This window comes from Petaurus breviceps, unplaced genomic scaffold (assembly GCF_028583685.1).
Source record: "Petaurus breviceps papuanus isolate PSGF00001 unplaced genomic scaffold, PetGlider_PUasm1.0 90317, whole genome shotgun sequence".
NCBI classification, from domain to species: domain Eukaryota; kingdom Metazoa; phylum Chordata; class Mammalia; order Diprotodontia; family Petauridae; genus Petaurus; species Petaurus breviceps.
In genome coordinates, this window is record NW_027187217.1 from 588,482 (window position 1) to 601,124 (window position 12,643).

Here is a 12,643-nt window from a genome sequence, read left to right on the forward strand (position 1 = left end):
ATTTCTGGCAACTCTTTTCTGGCGGCAAAGAATTGGAAATTGAGGGAATGCCCATCAACTGGAGAATAAACAAATTTTGGTATGTAATTATGATGGAATACTATTGTGCTATAAGAAATGATGAGCAGGATGCTCTCAGGAAAACCTGAAAAGATTTACACAAGCTGATGTAAAGTGAAATATACTGTGCAATGTAACAGCAATATTGTAAGATGATCAATTGTGAATGACTTAGCTCTTCTCAGCAGTACAATGATGCAAGAAAACTCTGTATGAAAAATACTGTGCATCCTCAGAGAAAGAACTGAGGTGTCTAAATACAGATTGAAGCATGCTTTTTTACTTTCTTCATTTTTCTTGAGGGTTTTTTTTTTGGTCTATGTTTTCTTTTACAACATGACTAATGTGGAAATGTTTTTCATGTCTACACATGTATAACCTATATCAAATTGCTTGCCTTCTCACTCAGGGGAGTGGAGAGGAAGTAAGTGAGAGATCTGGAGCTCAAAATTTTAAAAACAAATGTTAAAAATTGTTTTTACATAAACCCACATAAATCCTCGGCATTCCTATATATTTCCAATGAAATTCAACGGCAAGAGATAGAAAGAGAAAACCCATTTAAAGTCACTGTAGACATTATAAAATACTTGGGCATCTACCTGCCAAAACAAACCCAGGACCTGTATGACCACAACTACAAATAAAGTTCACACAAATTTTTCACACAATTGTGAAATGTGAAAAATATTTCACACAAATAAAGTCAGATCTAACTAATTGGAAAAATATCAATTGCTCGTGGCTGGGTCGAGCTAATATAATAAAAATGACAATTTTACCTAAATTAAATTATATATTTAGTGCCATACCAATTAATTTACCAAAAAACTACTTTATAGAGCTAGAAAAAATAGTAAGAAAATTCATTTGTTAGAATAAATGGTCCAGAATATCAAGGGAATAAATGAAAAGAAATGCTAGGGATGGTGGACTAGCTATACCAGATTTCAATCTGTATTATAAAGCAGCAGTCATCAAAACTACTTGGTACTGGCTGAGGAACAGAGGAGTGGATCAATGGAATAGACTAGGCACACGAGATTCAGAAGTCAACGACTATAGTAATCTATTGTTTGATAAACCCCCAGACCCTGGTTTTTGGGATAAGAACTTACTATTTGACAAAAACTGCTGGGAAAACTGGAATAGAGTATGGCAGAAACTGGGCATAGACCATTATCTAACACCATATACCAAAATCAAGTCTAAATGGGTGCATGATCTAGGTATAAAGGTTGATACTGTAAGTAATCCCCTAAAACAAGGAATAGTTTACCTATCAGACTTGTGGAGAAGGAAAGACTTTATGACTAAACAAGAATTAGAGAACATTATAAAATGTAAAATGGATAATTTTGACTACATGAAATTGAAAAGCTTCTGTACAAACAAAGCCAATGTAACCAAGATTAAGAGGGAGGTGGGAAATTGGGAAAGAATCTTTACAACCTATGTCTCTGACAAAGGACTCATTTCTAAAATATACAGAGAATTGAGTCAAATTTATATGAATATAAGTCATTCCCCAATTGATAAATGGTCAAAGGATATGAAGAGGCAGTTTTCAGAGAAAGAAATTAAAGATATCTATAAGCACATGAAGAAATGCTTTAATTCACTATTGATTAGAGAAATGCAAATCAAAACAACTCTGAGGTACCACATCTCCCCAGTCAGATTGGCTAAGATGACAAAACAGGAAAACGATAAATGCTGGAGAAGATGTGGGCAAATTGGAACACTAATGCATTGCTGGTGGAGTTGTGAACTGATCCAGCCTTTCTGGAGAGCAATCTGGAATTATGCCCAAAGGACTATAAATACTTTCATACCCTTTGATCCAGCAATACCACTCCTAGGGTTATATCCCAAAGAGATCATAGAAATGAGAGAAAGACCCATATGTACAAAAATGTTTATAGCAGCTCTTTTTGTGGTAGCAAAGAATTGGAAATTAAGGGGGTGCCCATCAATTGGGGAATGGCTGAACAAGTTGTGGTATATGCATGTTATGGAATACTTCGTGCTATAAGAAACGAGGAGCAGATGGACTTCATATTTACCTGGAGAGGCTTATACAAACTGATGCTGAGTGAGAAGAGTAGAACCAGGAGAAATTTGTACACAACTACAGACACAAAGTATGTGTGATGACCAACTTTGATAGACTGGACTCCTCTCAGCAATGCAGTGATATAAGTCAATCCCAAAAGACTCATGATGGAGAGAAATATGTGCATCCAGAGAAAGAAGTGAGTTTATATCCAGGTGGAAGCAAAATACCTGATCTTTTTCCCTTTTCTTGTTTGGTTTTGTTTCCTCTTTCCCATTCTTCATTCCATCTGATACAATTCATCTTTATAACCTGACTAATGTATAATGTGAAAGTATTTACAGATCCTATACTTGACTGTGTGCCGCCATGGGGGGAAGCGGAGGGAGGGGGACAAAATGTGAAACTCAAGGAATTGTGGAATTGAATCCTGCAAACTAAAAGGAAACAAACAAATTAATTAAAAAATAAAAAATATATTAATTAAAATTGTTTTTACATGTAACTGTGCAAAAATAAAATACTAAATACATTTTTAAAAACCTAATGCCCCTAGTGAAAAATTGAGACATATGATGAAGCAAAAACTCATCTGAAAAAGATAAAAATTAGTAGGCTATAGGCTTATTATGAATTACAAACTGGAGGCAGTCAAAAACGAATATCTTAGGTTAAATTAAGAGAATCTCAACATAAGTAGTGATCTTGTAAACCAAACTTAGTGAACTGGTATTTGAGAAATGCTAGGACACTGATTACTGGGATAAAAATTCCCTATTCAACAAAAATTATTTGAAAACTGGAAAGTAGTTTGACAGAAATGAGGTTTAGTTGAACAGTTTACACCATATAGCACAATAAGTTCTGAGTGAATACATGACCTAAGCATGACCATGAAAGATTAAAAAAATTTAGTTTGTAGAAAACACTGTAATACTATAAAATTGCAAAACATTTAGTGATCTGCATGGGTTGAAGGAATTTCCTCACTAGGTTTTCTCTATTCCAAAAAAATTACAGGTCCTGTATTTTTTTTTAAAGGAAAGAAAAGCTCCCACATGAACCAAATCAATGCATATGGAATGGTTTGGGAAAAGTCTTAAAAGCAGAGTGTATCTGTAATAGAAGTCTGATATTCAAGACACATAACAAACTGATTAAAAAAAAAGATACATCAGGAACAATGAGCCATTACTTAGTAGATAATACAGAGATAAAAATTCAACTTGGGGTATCACTAATATAGGAAACTCAGAGGAGAAAATTCCCTCTGCCACAGAAACCAGAAGGTAAACACGAGGAGGGAGGACATTCCAGGCAAGGGGAATAGCAGAGTTGGGAGATGGAATGTTCTCTGAGGAATAGCAAGGAGGCTGGTGTCACTGTTCAAGGAGTGATGAGAGGAGAGGGTAAAGCGTAAGAAGAGGAGAAATTTTGGAGTGGGAAGGCTAGGTTATGAAGGGCTTTGGATGCCAAAGGATTTTATATTTGATCCTAGAGGTGATTGAATAGGAGGAGGGGAGGGGAGGGAGAGGGCGACATGGTCATACCTGAGCTTTAGGAAAATCACTTTGGTGACTGAGTGGAGGGCGGACTGGAGTGAGGAGAGACTGAGGCAGCAGACCCTCCAGCAGGTTATTGCAATAGTGCAGGTGTGAGGAGAGAAGGACCTGCACCAGGGTGAGGGCAGGATCAGAGGGAAGAACAGTGTATTGGAGAGATGCTGCAAAGGTGAAATCAACCAGAGATGGTCCAGAGATGAAATCCACCAGAGAGCTAGAGAGGTGAAATTGACCAGAGATGGTTCAGAGGTGAAATCGACTAGAGAACCTGAAGAAATGAAATTGACAAGACATGTTGTGGAGGTGAAATCAACCCGTCTTGACACCATATTGGATATGGAGGGTAAAAGAAAGTAAGGAATCCAGGATGGGTCCTAGGTTTTGAGCCTTTGGGACTGGGGGGAGGGTACTGCCGTTGACAGTAAGAGGGAAAGTGAGTGTGTGTGTTGCAGGGGGCGGGGAAGGTATAGAAGGAAAGATAAGTTTTGGACATATTTAAGTTTAAATTTTCTACTGGACACCCAGTTCAAGAGATCTGAAATGCAATTGGAGATACGGGATTGGAGGTCAGCAAAGAGGATAGAACAGGATAGGGAGATTTGAGAATCATCAGCATAGAGACAGATGTTCATTAAATTCATGGGAACTGATGCAATCACCATGTGAAGTAGTATAGAGGCAGAAGAGACCAGGGCCCAGGACAGAGCCCTGAGGGACGCCTCTGTGGTTAGAGGGCATGATCTGGAGGAGGATCCGGCAAAGGTGACAGGGACAGAGGGGGCAGAGAGGGAGTACGGGGGGGATGGGAGGTGGGAGGGAGAGGGTATCCTGAAAATCTAGAGAGGAAAGAGTATCCAGAAGGAAAGAGTCCGAGGCAGCAGAGAGGTTAGGGAGAAAGAAGATGGAGAAAAGAAAGGCCATGGGATTTGGCATTTAAGAGGTCATTAGGAACTCTGAGTCACAGACTTGCAGCCAGAAGGAACCTTTGAAACCACCTAGTTCAAGGCTTGATGAGGCTCTGTGACTTGCCTATGGTTGTGGTGAGCCCGGATCTCTTATTCCAGAGGGCTGGGGGTTCACCACGGCAAGGGCTCCCTGAGCTTGCTGTGGCTTCCGGCTGTTCCCAGTTAGACTGTTCAAGAGATCTTCCACCCTCCCCACTTCTATCCACTCCTGTGTCTGAGTGTATGGTGGGTGCTAGTGACTTGGGGATAAAGCTCTCTCTCTGTCTCTGTCTCCTCTCTCTCTGTCTCTCTCTCTCTCTCTCTCTCTGTCTCTCTGTCTCTCTCTCTGTCTCTGTCTCTGTCTCTCTGTCTCTCTCTCTCTCTCTCTCTCTCTCTCTCTCTGTCTCTCTCTCTCTCTGTCTCTCTCTCTCTCTCTCTCTCTCTCTCTCTCTCTCTCTCTCTCTCTCTCTCTCTCTCTCTCTCTCTCTCTCTCTCTCTCTCTCTCTCTCTCTCTCTCTCTCTCTCTCTCTCTCTCTCTCTCTCTCTCTCTCTCTCTGTCTCTCTCTCTCTCTGTCTCTCTCTCTCTCTCTCTCTCTCTCTCTGTCTCTCTCTCTCTCTGTCTCTCTCTCTCTCTCTGTCTCTCTGTCTTTCTCTCTCCACCCTCTCTCTCCTCTCCCCTCTCTCTCTCTTTCTTTGTCTTCCTCTCTGTTTTTCTCTCTTTGTCTCTGTCTGTCTCTCTCTTTGTCTCTCTCTCTGTCTCTCTCTTTGTCTCTGTCTCTGTCTGTATCTGTCTCTCACTGTCTCTGTCTCTGTCTTTCTGTCTCTGTCTGTCTCTCTCTTTGTCTCTGTCTGTCTCTCTCTTTGTCTCTGTCTCTCTCTTTGTCTCTGTCTCTGTATCTGTCTCTCACTGTCTCTGTCTCTCTCTGTCTTTCTCTCTGTCTCTTTCTCTGTCTCTCTGTCTCTGTCTGTCTGTCTGTCTCTCTCTCTATCAATGCTGTAGCTTTAGCCACCATCACATTCACTTCATCATGGAGTCCTGACAGACGAGGACACAACTATCCTGCCAAAATGCTCTGTTTAGCATTTAAAGCTTGTCTTTCTGTTACATGACCAACATGAGGAAGGAACAGTCATTTCCCCCAAATTCATGGAAATCATTCCCAAGAGATAAAGTAATTTCTGCCATCTCTTAAGCTAAGACAACAAGAACCTAATGGTCCTAAATAAACCAAGGAGCTGCACTCCTGCACAAGCTCCTTCTGCCTTCCCCACCGACTCCTGGATTTCAGGCTGCACAAAGCCAGCCCAAGGGCCTCTAAACAAACCTCTCTCTATCCGCACCACAATCTCACACCACAGAAAGCAGGAAGCATGCTTGCAACAGAATTCAACACTGCCCTCCCCCATCACCACCACCACCTTGTCCAGTGGAAAGAAAGAAGCCGGATGGCCACTGCCCTTACTTGTGCCCACTTACAAACAGGGGTGGTCTCAAAGGGAAGGCTCTAAGAATGAGGAGGACCGAGGAAGCTTCTTGTACAAGGAGAAACTACTTGGGGCTTAGAGGAAGCCAGGGAAGCCAAGAGTCAGAGAAAATGCTCTGAATCAGGAGATGGAGGATCTCGTTCATGGAACAGCCAGGAGGCCAGCATCGCTGCATCACAAGTGCAGGTGGAGAGAGCAAGGTACAAGGAAACTGGAAATGGGGAAAGAGGGTTTTAAAAAGACAAATAGGAATTTATATGTCATCCTGGAGGGGATAAGAAGCCACTAAAGTTTAATGGAAGATCATCAAATATAAAGGAAAGTATAACACAGGATTATTCTGCACCTACCAGAGACCGCAGAAGGGAATGGAATAATATGTTCCAAAGAGTAAAGGAACTTAAGCTGCAACCCAAGGTGAACTGCCCCTCTCCCCAAACTTGAGCCTAATCATTAATGAGAAAATGGGCATTCAATTAAAAAGAGGCATTTGAAGCATTACCACAAAGAAAATCAGACTAATGCAGATTGTTTGCTTTTCAAACACCCTAGCCAACAGAAATGCAAGAAGGGTAAACACAAAAAGCAACCAAGGAAGGCAGGGGTATTGAAATAAATTATCCTGAGTAAAAAAAAAAAAAAAGACACCTGTGTGGTTAGCAACTCCTACTGCAAAATAATAACAGAGGGACCATTAATAGGTTTCTTTTGAAGAGCACATGAGGAGACAAGGGTGAAGCCTGAGTTTACATGGCAGAACAGGCCCGAATCACCACAGACTCTTGTCCACAGGTGAACCTTTGTTTCTGTGGGACTAAATTACAGAATCATTGGGGTGGGTAGGTGGCACAGTGAATAGAGCACCAGCCCTGGAATCAGGAGGACCTGAGTTCTAATTCAGCTTCAGACACTTCACACACACACACACACACACAAACTGGCCGTGTGACCTTGGGCAAGTCACTTAACCCTAATTGCCCTCCAAAAATAAAGGCAAAAAAAAATTTACAGAATCATGGGAGGACATAGATCCAGAGAGATTTCATGACAAGTGAGGAAAAGGCATCTGGGAAGAGGAAGGTCCCTCAAAACCAGAGAAACAGGAAAATTCTTACTATGGGCAATATTTCTCTCTATCACCTTCTGGACTTGGTATTTCTAGGGGTGAAGCACAAAAACACAGTACCCATTTAATTCCATGAGGAATACAGGAATAAATGAATATAAGGACCATGAATGGAAGAAGAAAAGTCTAAAATAAACAATAAATGAGAATTTCTTCCTTTTAAAATTTTCACATTACTCCCCTCCCTCTGCACTCAATGGTCTAAAAGAGCTATAAGAGATTCTATCTCCCACTTTCCTGAAACATTTTTAACATAGTCTCTTTCCTTTAATTTTTCTTTTCAAAAAAACAATAAATTGATTAATTAATTCACTTTTAGTTTCCAACATTCTGCCCAAGACCTATATATATTTTAAATTGGGGGAAGGGTGGGGGGGGAGGCAATTGCGGGTAAGTGACTTGCCCAGGGTCACACAGCTAGGAGGTGTCTAAGGCAGTATTCCAATCTAGTTTTTCTGGATACCACTATGTCCACTATACATGACACCTTTCCATCAATCAAGAAATTTGCATTTACCGTATTAAGTGCCTACTGTGTTCTAGGCCCTTGCTAAGAAGAATCAAAACTAATTTTTGCCCTCAGGTAGTTTGTGTGCTAATGTTTATGTACACAGATACAGAGATACATGAGATACAGATGAAGTAGATACAAAGAAACAGTGGAGAAGGTCTTGATAGCATCTGGAGGAGCTTGGAAAAGCCTCTAAGGGGCCTTTGAACTGAGGCTGAGGTGAGGAGGGCAAGCATCCCAGGCATGGGGGACAGCCAGGGCAAAGGTGCAGAGGCAGGAGATGAAGCTGGAATGTGAGCCACTGTCAGTACACAGACCAGGCTGGCTAGACCAGAGTGAAGGATAGTGATGTGCAGGCTAAAGAGAGAGGAAGGGGCCACGATGGAAAAGCTTTGATGGCAGAGTTTACATTAGGTCCTAAGAGTTCCTATGAAGCCCCTGGGAGAAGGGGGATGACACAGTGCCTGTACTTGAGACTTAGGCAGCTATGGGGGTGGCTGGACAGGGAAGAGGCAGTGAGAACAATTAGGAGGTGGTTCCAATAACCTTCCAGGCAGCAGATGATGAGCAGTGTGTGAGGGGATGGAGAGGAGGGGGGCATGAGGAGACTGAGTCAAGGATGAGCCCGAGGTGGCAAACACGGGGGCTGCCTGTAACAAAAAGAGGGCCTGAGCAGCTCAAGGCAGATCTGACCTCCAGCTTCATTCCACTGAACGTGACCTGTGCACGTCCTGGAAAGCAAGAATTAGAAAACCGTCTGCCACTGGGGAAAACGGCAAGAGAGCAGTGAATGGCAGCGCCGAGAGGACCATGAACAAAAGCTCCACATCCGATGAATGATGATGAGGATCAGGCAGTAACACTGATCAGGGAGCCAGGCTACAGCTCCATGACCCCAAAGAATGGGCGCAGGGGCTGTCTGCCACCAGCAGGGCCTGACCACCTCAAGCAATTCCAACTGGCTCAGTGACACAAAGATGTGCTGTTTTTAAAAACTGCAAGAAAGATAAACAACGATCTTGTTATTCAACTGAAGGGAAGGGAAGCAAGAAGAAGAAAGCATTTATTAAGTGCCTGCTGGATGTCAGGCACTGTGTGAAGTGATTTACAAGCATTAGCATTGGGGAGAAAATTTATGATTTTGCTTCTCTAAAAGCTAACAGGATTTTCTACCATACAAATCAATGTCTCGAAAAGAAGCAGACTGGGAAAAATATCTGGAGCAAATAATGTCTATTAAAAAACTCCCTAATGTGTATTGTCTCTATGATGAATGCTATGCAGGCCCCAATGGAGCAATAGCCAAAGCACAGGAACAAAGAATTCATAAAGGAGGACATTCCAACTTCAGAAGACACTTCGATTCCCTAAGAAATGAGAGCAATGAAAATCTGCACTCTTCAAATGCCCTGTAAAGCCAGCAGAATAGCGGCGATCCCCAAGCCCTTCTGCTTCCTCCTCGGTCTCTAAGATGTCTCATTCCCATGGGATCCCAGCCTCCCTGGCCACCCCCTCCAGCACCGGCTTCACTTTGACTCATAGCCACTTACTTGGTCATGGTGGGAGAGGCGGAACCCTCCTTGCTCCCAATGGCCTCTTCTCGGCTCTTCCTCTACCACCATCACCAGCCACCTCTCTTCTGTTGGGGTTCATTCATCCAAATATATCGTCACCTAATCCCGATCCTGAGGCCATTACAATGGACCCTCAGACCCTCTTCTTCCCTCCTCACTGAATTCAGGCTCCCAGCCTGGACCTCCTCCCTACCTCCTGCCCTCCTACTAGGGGACTTAAGCACACACACTGATGTTGGCTCAAATGCTCTAATTTCCCGTGACCTCCTTTCCTTCGGCCCATCTCAGCCACAGACAGGCACGTTCACAAGCACACTGGCCAACTTTCCTGCTGAGAGAATAAACTCCCTTGTGTCTTTGTCTGACCAGCGCCCAGCACACTTTTTCCATTTCTCTGTTCAAAGATCCAAAGTTCCTTTAATAGATCATAATTACCAATCATTCCATTTCTCCCCATGACTTCCTGCTTCTAAAACTATGCTTTGTCCTCACCAGAACCCTCCGTTCTCCAGTTCTCTTCTCTCCTCACCCTGCCCTGGCTTCACTCCCCTTCGTTCCCTATATCAATTCAGTTCTACACTATCCTCTCCTCTCTGTCCCTTGTGTGGTCATGCCTTCCATATCTCAGCCTTGAAAGACTCTCAGCATCTGCCTCCTTCACTGTTGCACTCATGTTGAGAGGAGCCAGAGGAAGTCCAAACTGGGCTGATCTCATAATATCTAATTTCATCTGGGCCCTCACTGCAGCAAAGCAATCCTTTTAATCTTCCCATGTTCTCTCCACAGAGGCCATTCCAAACCTTCCCTTTTCTTCTGTGCCGCCCCCCTTCCCTCTTATCTGAAGGCTTTGACTTTGCCGAGCAAAGAAGCTTTTGGGCATGAGCTACATCTTCCTTTCTGTTCACTTTGTGTTCCTCTGTCATCCCCCCCACTCTCTCTCCTTTCCCCATGTCACATGTCTTTCCAAGGCAAGGCCCCTATATAGATGTGACCTCATTCCTTTCCACCTTCTCCAGCACATTGCCTCCATCACTAGTCTTCAGTCTCTCCTGCTGTTCCCTGGCTCTTTCCCTGCTGCCCACAAACATCCTCAAGACAACCTCACTGGAGTTAACTAGCCATCACCCATAGCTCTTCTCCCTTCTGTGGCTGAACTCTTTGAGAAGGCCATTTGCAACCGGTGCCTCCATTTCCTTTCCTTTCCCTCATATTAAATATCTGCAGGTCAGCTTCCAACCTCGGGCTTTGCCTGAAACTCTCCAAAGTCATCAATGGGCTCTTAATGACTTCTTAACCAAATGTCTGGGCCCTGCAATCCTCCCCCTTCTTGACTTCCCTGGAACATTTTGATGCTGTGGATCACCTCATTCAACAAACATCAGTTTTTTCTGTGGTGGGCACTGATTTTCCTTCTGGATCCCCATTTTTCTGGGTTTTTGTGATACTCCTCTGAGCTGTCTGACTGTTCCTCTGCGGGTCCATCCTCCAGTCCACAGCCACTACCATGGGTGTCTCCCAGGCTCGGTCCTGGCCCCTTTCTGGCCTCTTCTCTCCATACACTCCCTAGATGACCTCCTCAGCTCCCACAGGTGTAACTATTAAGACAATCTATGTAGCCAGTCCTGATCTCCCTCCTGATCTGGTCCCAACTCTCTAACCATATATTGGACCTCTCAAACTGGATGTCCTAGAGACATTTGAAGTTCAACAGGTCCAAAGCTGATCTCCCCATCTTCCCCACACCCACCTCTATGCCCTCTCCTTTTTCTTTCAAAGGCATTACCATCCTTCCACCCTCCCAGGCTTTCAATCTTGGTTTTGTCCTGTGCTCCATGGGTTACAAAGGGGAACATTTGTGGGCACTGGTAAGCACCCTGAGAGGGGCAGCCAGGATGGAGAAGGGCCTGGAGTCCAAGCTACAGGGGGCTGGAGACACTGGGCACGTTTTCCCAGGAGAAAGGAAGGCCTTGGAAGGGACAGGAAAGTTGTGGAAGTGGACTTGAAAGGCTGACCTGGGAAGAAGAGCAGAGGGGAGAGGGAAATGTGCCCAGAGGCTGATTTAAGTTCCAGAGGGCAGGACAAGCGACTGAACTGTGAGAGCTGCCCACCGAGGTGACTCCCCAGCCCAGGAGGGCTCCGAGCAGAAGCAGGTGGGAGCTGACCGCGTCCTTGTCGGAAAGCTGCGGCGTCTCTCTCTAGGCTGAGTGTCTCTCTCTGGAGGAGTCTGTCTCTTTGGAGGTCATCCCCAAGGGGCAGGTGTGGGAAGGTGTGCTCCGGCCTTACCTCAAGCGCCTCAGCTCGCCTCACTGCCCGACGCTTCCCCCACCTCCTAGACCTGGCCCTGCTTCGGCCCCTCGGGCCTCAGCGCGTGGGACCTGTCCCCATGGAGACGGGTGGGCCGGGCTATTTGCCTAATTGAATATTCATGAGTCCTGGCTCCGGCTGGAGCAAGTCCGCCCGGTCCCTCCCTAGCAACCGTTGCTATGCCGCCGCTCCGCTCCGCCCCGCCTAGGTTACCCTACAGAGAACCGCCTAGTCAGGAGAGAGGAACGAGGCCTAAGAGACTTACTTCCTTGTCCCGTGGGGACCCAGACAGAGAGGCAGAGGCAGACGGTCAGGGTCCCAGGACCCAAAGCCGGAAAAAGGTGGGGCTCCAGAGACATCCCAGACCTCGAGCCAGACCCCTCAAATCCACACCTCCCGTACTGAACTATCAAACTCTGAGGATTCGGGCCCTCCGAGGGGACCCCACCCCAAGGGCCCTGAGTCACCCCAAAATTATGAGTGAGGAGGGCTCCCCCAGACCAGGAGCGCCGAGCTCCCCATCTGTGGCATGGGAGCTCTGAGGCCCTGCCCCATGAAGCCAGGACCCCTAAGATTCCTCCCATTCAGTAGTGCTGTGAACCTTCCATGAAACCATGAGCCCAAAAGCCCCTCCCTAGGCTAAGTCGGAGCGTTCTCCCAGACTTAAAGGTGCTGTCCCTGAGACCAGAACCTCTGAGCCCACTGGCTTCCCATCTGAGACTTGGGAACCCCGAGCCCACTTACCTGAAACAGTCCCGAGTCCCTCATTCCCACCCGAGACACAGAAAAGCCCTGATTCCTCATTCCCTACCTTGGAGCTCTGAGCCGAGCCCCTCCTCCGACTCAGTAGTGCTGAGGGCCCCCCATAACCAGTAATCCTCACGCCTGCCCAGGCCAGGAGCCCTAACTTAGGAAAGCTGGTTCCTATAGACCAGAAGCCCTGAAACTGCCCCCCCCGCCACCCACCCGGCTCAGCGCCTCTGGTCCCGGGGACAGCCCCCCCCACCCCCCCACATCAACC

General features: G+C 45.4%; 3 protein-coding genes across 3 annotated transcripts in view; 2 read left to right on the plus strand and 1 right to left on the minus strand.

Annotated features, from left to right (window-relative positions):
* The window catches only part of LRRC56 (leucine rich repeat containing 56), a 66,974-nt gene extending 55,287 nt beyond the window's left edge, over window positions 1-11,687 (minus strand). Inside the window, exons 1-2 of the mRNA XM_069107961.1 lie at window positions 11,602-11,687; window positions 9,295-9,429 (exon numbers count right to left, since the gene is read on the minus strand). The gene's annotated coding sequence lies outside the window, so the exon portion shown is untranslated. The remainder of the gene's footprint in view (window positions 1-9,294; window positions 9,430-11,601) is intronic.
* RNH1 (ribonuclease/angiogenin inhibitor 1) overlaps window positions 1-12,643 on the plus strand; it is a 140,246-nt gene that overhangs the window by 60,448 nt on the left and 67,155 nt on the right. The gene's annotated exons all lie outside the window — the stretch shown is intronic.
* Window positions 1-12,643, plus strand: part of ANO9 (anoctamin 9) — a 165,435-nt gene that overhangs the window by 16,366 nt on the left and 136,426 nt on the right. The gene's annotated exons all lie outside the window — the stretch shown is intronic.